This window comes from Eschrichtius robustus, chromosome 2, assembly GCF_028021215.1.
Source record: "Eschrichtius robustus isolate mEscRob2 chromosome 2, mEscRob2.pri, whole genome shotgun sequence".
NCBI lineage: Eukaryota > Metazoa > Chordata > Mammalia > Artiodactyla > Eschrichtiidae > Eschrichtius > Eschrichtius robustus.
The window spans coordinates 110,936,821-110,944,799 of NC_090825.1; the positions used below are offsets into that span (position 1 = coordinate 110,936,821).

At 39.0% G+C, this 7,979-nt stretch overlaps 1 pseudogene; it reads right to left on the bottom strand.

Annotated features, from left to right (window-relative positions):
- Positions 1-301: 301 nt before the first annotated feature.
- LOC137758151 (cytochrome c oxidase subunit 7C, mitochondrial pseudogene) lies at positions 302-493 on the bottom strand (annotated as a pseudogene).
- Between the last annotated feature and the right edge of the window lie 7,486 nt (positions 494-7,979).

A 7,979-nucleotide genomic window follows, 5' to 3' on the forward strand; every position in this document is an offset into this window, starting at 1 on the left:
TCACAGTGAATTACTGACAAATTCCTGAACCAGCAAACAAAAATTAAAATTCAGAATTTAAGACCAAGAAACAAGCTAAATCATGTAATATTTAATTAAGAAACTAATAATGGAATATTGCCCAAATAAAAAGTAAGCACAAGCTCAATTAGCATGTTCCATATCTCAGAGAAGAAGCATTAAGGGTTTATGCCATAAGTTTATTTACAAACATATCTAGGATGCTAAGTTCAAGAGTTTGATCCTTTTTTCAAAGAGACTGCCCCTCTTAAAATGCTGCTTTACATATCTGTCTCATGGATTATTTTTTAAGCAGTTGCTGTCTAACTCTGAAGAAAGACACAGCAAATCCAGACCCAAAGTACAAACTCATAATAGCTAGTAACTGCTACTTCTTTTCCACTGAAAATGGTAAATTCTTCCCTGGACCCTCCTCATAGTGGCTCCTACGGACCACAGAGGTTGTGAACCTCTGGATGCTCTATCCCAACATAGTGCTGTGGGAAGCTCTGCAAAAGGCGCAGAGACTGAAGGTGCAAGAAATTGTGGCGGCACACCAAGCTGTATTGGAGTATAGTTGAGTAGCAATGTTGTGTTAGTTTCAGGTGTACAGCAAAGTGATTCAGTTATATATATACTTGTATCTATTCTTTTTCAAATTATTTTCCCATTTAGGTTATTACGGAGTATTGAGCAGTGTTCCCTGTGCTATACAGTAGGTCCTTGGTTATCTATTTTATGTTTTATTTTTTTTCCAAATTTTATTTTAAACATCTTTATTGGAGTATAATTGCTTTACAATGTTGTGTTAGGTTATCTATTTTAAATAGAGCAATGTGTACATGTCAATCCCAAACTCCCAATTTATCCCACCCCCTCCCCTTTCTACCCTGGTAAGCATAAGTTCATTCTCTAAGTCAGTGAGTCTGTTTCTATTTTGTAAATAAGTTTATTTGTATCATTTTTTTTAGATCCCACATATAAATGATATCATATGATATTTGTGTTTTTCTGTCTGACTTAATTACTTAGTATGATAATCTCCAGGTCCATCCATGTTGCAGCAAATGGCATTATTTCATTCTTTTAAATGTCTGAGTAATATTCCATTGTATGTATGTACCACATCTTCTTTATCCATTCCTCTGTCGATAGCCATTTAGCTTGTTTCCATGTCTTGGCTATTGGAAACAGTGCTGCAATGAACACTGGGGTGCATGTATCTTTTTGAATTATGGTTTTCTCAGGGTATATGCCTAGGAGTGGAATTACTGTATCGTATGGTATCTCTATTTTTAGTTTTTTAAGGAACCTCCATAGTAGTAATATCAATTTACATTACCACCAACAGTGAAGGAGGGTTCCCTTTTCTCCACACCCTCTCCAGTATTTATTGTTTGTAGACTTTTTGATGATGGCAACTCTGATCAGTGTGAGGTGATATCTCATTGTAGTTTTGATATGCATTTCTCTGATAATTAGTGATGTTAAGCATCTTTTCATGTGCCTCCTGGATATCTGTATGTCTTCTTTGGAGGAATGTCTATTTAGGTCTTCTGCCCATTTTTTTGATTGGGTTGTTTGTTTGTTTTGGGATTGAGCTGCAGGAACTGTTTGTAAATTTTGGAGATTAATCTCTTGTCAGTTCCATCGTTTGCAAACATTTTATCCCATTGTATGGCTTGTCTTTTCGTTTTGTATATGATTTCCTTTGCTGTGCAAAAGCTTTTGAGTTTAATTAGGTCCCATTTGTTATTTTTGTCTTTATTTCCATTACTCTAGGAGGTAGGTCAAAAAAGATCTTGCTGAGATTTATGTCAGAGAGTGTTCTGCCTATGTTCTCCTCTAAGGGTTTTATAGTATCCAGTCTTAAATTTAGGTCTTTGATCTATTTTGAGTTTATTTTTGTGTATGGTGTTAGAGAGTGTTCTGATTTCATTCTTTTACATGTAGCTGTCTAGTTTTCCCAGGACCATTTACTGGAGAGACTGTCTTTTCTCCATTGGATACTCTTGCCTCCTTTGTTATACATTAGGTGACCATAGGTGCGTGAGTTTATCTCTGGACTTTCTATCCTGTTCCATTGATCTATATTTCTGTTTTTGTGCCAGTACCGTACTTTTTTGATGACTGTAGCTTTGTAGTATAGTCTGAAGTCAGGGAGCCTGATCCCTCCAGCTCCGTTTTTCTTTCTCAAGAGTGCTTTGGCTATTCGGGGTCTTTTGTGTCTCTATACAAATTAAAAATTTTTTTGTTCTAGTTCTGTGAAAAATGCCATTGGTAATTTGATGGGAATTGCATTGAATTTGTAGATTGCCTTGGGTAGTATAGTCATTTTCACAACATTGATTCTTCCAGTCCAAGAACATGGTATATGTTTCCATCTGCCTGTATCATCTTTGATTTCTTTCATCAGCATCTTATAGTTTTCAGAGTAGAGATCTTTTGCCTCCCTAAGTAGGTTTATTCCTAGGTATTTTAATTCTTTTTGATGTGATGGTAAATGGGATTGTTTCTTTAATTTCTCTTTCTGATCTTTCATTGTTAGTGTATAGAAATGCAACAGATTTCTGTGTATTAATTTTGTATCCTGCCACTTTACCAAATTCATTGATGAGCTCTAGTAGCACCTGTAGGATTTTCTATGTATAGTATCATATCATCTGCACTTACAACTTTACTTCTTCTTTTCCAATTTGGATTCCTTTTATTTTTTTCCCCCTCTCTAATTTCCATGGTTAGGACTTCCAAAATTATGTTGAATAAAAGTGGTGAGAGTGGACATCCTCATCTTGTTCCTGATCTTAGATGGAATGCTTTCAGTTTTTCACCATTGAGTATGATGTTAGCTGTGAGTTTGTCATAAAAGGCCTTTATTATGTTGAGGTAGGTTCTCTCTATGCCTACTTTCTGGAGAGTTTTTATCATAAATTGTGTTGAGTTTTTTTGAAAGCTTTTTCTGCATCTATTGAGATGATCATAGGTTTTTATTCTTCAATTGGTTGATGTGGTGTTTCACACTGATTGATTTGCAGATACTGAAAACTACTTGCAACCCTGGGATAAATCCCACTTGATCATGGTGTTGATCCTTTGAATGTGTTGTTGGATTTGGATATTTTGCAGGTATTTGTTGGGGATTTTTGTGTCTATCTTCATCAGTGATACTGGCCTGTAATTTTCTTTTTTTGTGGTATCTTTGTCTATTTTTTTTTATCAAGGTGATGGTAGTCTCATAGAATGAGTTTGGGGGTGTTCCTTCCTCTGCATTTTTTTGGGAATAATTTCAGTAGGATAGGTGTTAACTCTTCTCTAAATGTTTGATAGAATTCACCTGTGAAGCCATCTGGTCTTGGACTTTGTTGCAAATTTTAAAATCACAGGTTCAATTTCAGTACTTGTGATTGGTCTGTTCATATTTTCTATTTCTCCTTGGTTTAGTCTTGGGAGACTGTACCTTTCTAAGAATTTGTCTATTTCTTGTAGGTTGTCCATTTTATTGAAATATAATTGCTTATACTAGTCTCTTACGATCCTTTGTATTTCTGTGGTGTCCATTGTAATGTCTCCTTTTTCATTTCTAATTTTATTGTTTTGAGACCTCTCCCTTTTTTTCTTGATGAGTCTGGCTAAAGGTTTATCAATTTTGTTTATTTTTTCAAAGAACCAGCTTTCAATTTTATTGATCTTTTCTATTTTTTTCTGTCTCTGTCTCATTTATTTCTGCTCTGATCCTCATGACTTCTTTCCTTCTACTAACTTTGGGTTTTGTTTGTTTTTTCTCTAGTTGCTTTAGGTGTAAGATTAGGTTGTTTATTTGAGATTTTTCTTGTTTCCTGAGGTAAGATTATATTGCTATAAACTTCCATCTTAGAACTGCTTTTGCTGCATCCCATAAATTTTGGTTCATTGTGCTTTCATTTTCATTTTTCTCTAGGTATTTTCCTGATGTCCTCTTTGATTTCTTCAGTGATCCATTGGTTGTTTAGTAGCATATTGTTTAGCCTCCAAGTGTTTGTGTTTTTCAGTTTTTTTCTTGTAGTTGATTTCTAATCTCATAGCATTGTCATTGGAAAAGATGCTTGATATGATTTCAGTTTTCTTAAATTTACCAAGTCTCGCTTTATGGCCCAGCATGTGATCAGTCCTGGAGAATGTTCCATGTGCACTTGAGAAGAATGTGTATTCTGCTGCTTTTGGATGGAATGCTCTATAAATATCAATTAAGTCCATCTGGTCTCATGTATCATTTAAGGCCTGTGTTTCCTTCTTGATTTTCTGTCTGGATGGTCTGTCCATTGATGAAAGTGGGGTGTTAAAGTCCCCCACTATTATTGTGTTACTTTCAATTTCTCCTTTTATGGCTGCTAGCTTTTGCCTTATATATTGAGGTGCTCCTATGTTGGGTGCATATATATTTACAGTTGTTGTATCTTCTTCTTGGATTGATCCCGTGATCATAATGTAGTGTCCTTCTTTGTCTCTTGTAACAGTCTTTATTTTAAAGTCTATTTTGTCTGATATGAGTATTGCTAGTCCAGCTGTCTTTTAATTTCCATTAGCATGGAATACCTTTTTCCATCCCCTTACTTTCAGTCTGTATGTGTCCCTAGATCTGAAATGGATCTCTTCTAGGCAGCATATATACACGTCTGGTTTTTGTGTTCTTTCAGCCAGTCTATGTCTTTTGGGTGGAGCATTTAATCCATTCACATTTAAGGCAATTATCGATATTTATGTTCTTACTGCCATTTCCTTAATTGTTTTGGATTTTGTTTGAAGATCTTTTGTGTTCCCTTCTTCTTTTGTTTTCTTTTATTGTGATTTTATGACTATCTTTAGTGTTGTTTTTGGATTGCTTTTTCTGTTTTGTGTGTGTTTCTGTTGTAGATTTTTGGTTTGCAGTTCCCATGAGGTTTTGATATGGCAGTCTATATATAAACAAAATTGTTTAAGTTGCTGGTCTTTTAATTGCAAATGGATTTCCAACATCCTGCATTTGTACTCACCTCTTCTCATGATTGCTGGTTTTGATATTATATTTATGTGTGGATGATTTCCTATCTTACTGTATTTTTGCCTTTACTGGTGAACTTTCCCATTCCTAATTTTCTTGTTTCTAGTTGTGGCCTTTTCTTTTCCACCTAGAGAAGTTCCTTAAGCGTTTGTTGTAAAGCTGGTTTTGCGGTGCTGAATTCTCTTAGTTTTTGCTTATCTGTAAAGCTTTGGATTTCTCCATTGAATCTGAATCAGAGACTTGTTGGATAGAGTGTTCTTGGTTGTAGGTTTTTCCCTTTCATCACTTTAAATATGTTGTGCCACTCCCTTCTGCCCATCAGAGTTTCTGGTGAGAAATCAGCTGATAACATTATGGGTGTTCCCTTGTATGTTATTTGTTGCTTTTCTCTCATTGCTTTTAATATTTTTTCTTTGTCTTTAATTTTTATTAATTTGATTTTTATGTGTCTTGGTGTGTTCCTCCTTGGGTTTATCCTGCCTGGGACTCTCTGCGCTTCCTGGTCTTGGTTGACTATTTCCTTTCCCATGTTAGGGAAGTTTTCGGTTGCTATCTCTTCCAATATTTTCTCAGGTCCTTTCTCTCTCTCTTCTCCTTCTGGGACCCCTATAATGCAAATGTTGGTGTGTTTAATGTTGTCCCAGATGTCTCTGAGACTTTCTTCATTTCTTTTCATTCTATTTTCTTTATTCTGTTCTGTGGCAGTGATTTCCACCATTCTGTCTTCCAGCTCACTCATCCGTTTTTCTGCCTTACTTATTCTGCTATTGATTCCTTCTAGTGAATTTTAAAATTTTAATTATTGTATTGTTCATCTCTGTTTGTTTGTTCTTTAGTTCTTCTAAGTCTTTGTTAAACATCTCTTGTATCTTCTCGATCCGTGCCACCATTTTTTACCGAGATCTCGGATCACCTTTACTATCATTACTTTGAATTCTTTTTCAGGTAGATTGCCTATCTCCACTTCATTTAGTTTTCCTTGTGAGTTTTTATCTTGTTCCTTCGTCTGGGACGTATTCCTCTGCCATGTCATATTGTCTAACTTTCTGTGTTTTAGTCTCCGTTCTGTAGGTTGCATGATAATAGCTCCTCTTTCTGGTGTCCTTGCCTCCTCAGTGAGCCACAGCTGACTCCTGCCTTCACAGGAGACCCTCCAAGACTCATAGGTAGGCCCAGCCCAGGGTCCTATGGAGCTACTGCTTTATGCTGGGTCCCAGTGTACTTGAAACCTTGTGTATGTCCTCCAAGCGTGGAATATCTGTTTCCCCTTGTCCTGTAGAGCTCCTGCACTCCAGCCCTGCTGGCCTTCAAGGGCAAATGCGCTGGGGACTCCTCCTGATGCCAGACCCTCAGGCTGGGTAGCATGACGTGGGGCTCAGGAACCTCACTCTTGTTGGAGAACCTCTCTGATATAGTTATTTTCCAGTTTGTGTTTTGTCCCCCACCCCAGTGGGTATAAGATTTGATTATATCATGAAAGCACCCCTTCTATCATCTCGTTGTGGCTTTTTTGTCTTTGAATGTAAAATATATATATTTTTGGTAGGTTCCAGTCTTTTTTGTCAGTGGTTGTTCAGTAGTTGGTTGTGAGTTTGGTGTTTTTGTGAGAGAAGGTGAACTGAAGTCCTTCTACTCCATCTTTTCTGGAATTGAGGGGCTGCTTTTAGTTTGGATGCTTGCTGTCTCTTTCCTCAGCGTGTGCTGGCCCTTGTCCCTTTTATATCAGGTGTGCAGGTCAGTGGCCCCTGCACACCCCTTGGATGGTGGGGGCAGGGCTCGATGCCTGCTTGCAGGTCTCGTATAGGTGACTGCTGTCCGTGCACTCCTGGGGCAGTGGGGGCTGCACTTGGTGCCTGCTTGGGGGTCTCCTAGCTGTGGCTGCTCTCCTCTCACTCCTGGGACAGTGGGAGCAGCGCTTGCGACCTGTCCACGGGTCTCATAGTGGTGGCCTGTGCCCACCTCTGGAGCCCACAAAGGTGGCGGCTACTTGCGTCGCCACCATTGTGGGGAGTTTCTGTAGGCAGTGTCCTGTTTTCTGGGAGCACTCATAGGGAAAGGAACCTTTATGGTGGTCCCACCTCTCTCCTTGTGTGCCCCCCCAAAAAGGTGCTTGCCTCTCTGGTGGGCCCAGGCTTGTTCTGAATGCACCCTCAGTTGCCACAGTCCAACCTCTTCAGGCTGTGTCTGTGCAGCCAACCCCAGTCTTCTCCCTGGGTCTGACCTCTGAAGCCTGTGCTTCAGCACCCAGCCCCCACCCACACTGACAGACAAGCGTCTCAGTCTGGGGAGCACAGGGCGGTGGTGCTGACCTTCTGTGCACATTACTGTCCATTTTGCCTTCTGCACACCAGTTGCTGTGCTCTCCTCCAAAGCTCTGAAACTCCCCCTCCATCCGGGCTGATCTCCACGACAGTGAGGAGACTTCCCAGGGTGTGAGAACCTTTCCTCCTTCACAGCTCACTCCCTGGGGCACAGGCCCCATCTTAATTCCTTCCTTTTTCTTTTTTCCTTTTGTCCTACCTGGTTACATGGGTGTTCTTGCCCTTTCGGGAGTGTGAGGTCTTCTGCCGGTGTTCAGTAGAGGTTCTGTGTGAATTGTTCCACTTGTAGATGTATTTTAATGTTTTTGTGGGAGAAGGTGGGCTCCCCAGCCTACTCTTTTGCCATCTTGATCCTGTCCTCACTGTTAATTGTTTAAACTATTTGGAAGGGGAAATGGGGAGAGTCCCTCCACTCAGCCCCAGGGCTGTTCTAATGTCAGGGCTCCACTGGTCACTCGGGGCTCGTCCACCTCCTCCTTGGTGTCCTGCCCTCAGCTGACCTGGAAACAGATGTCTATATTTAAAAATTGAAGTATAGTTAATTTACAATGTTGTGTTAATTTTTGAATCACAGCAAAGTGATTCAGTTATACATATATATTCTTATTCATATTCTTTTTCATTATGGTTTATTATAGGAT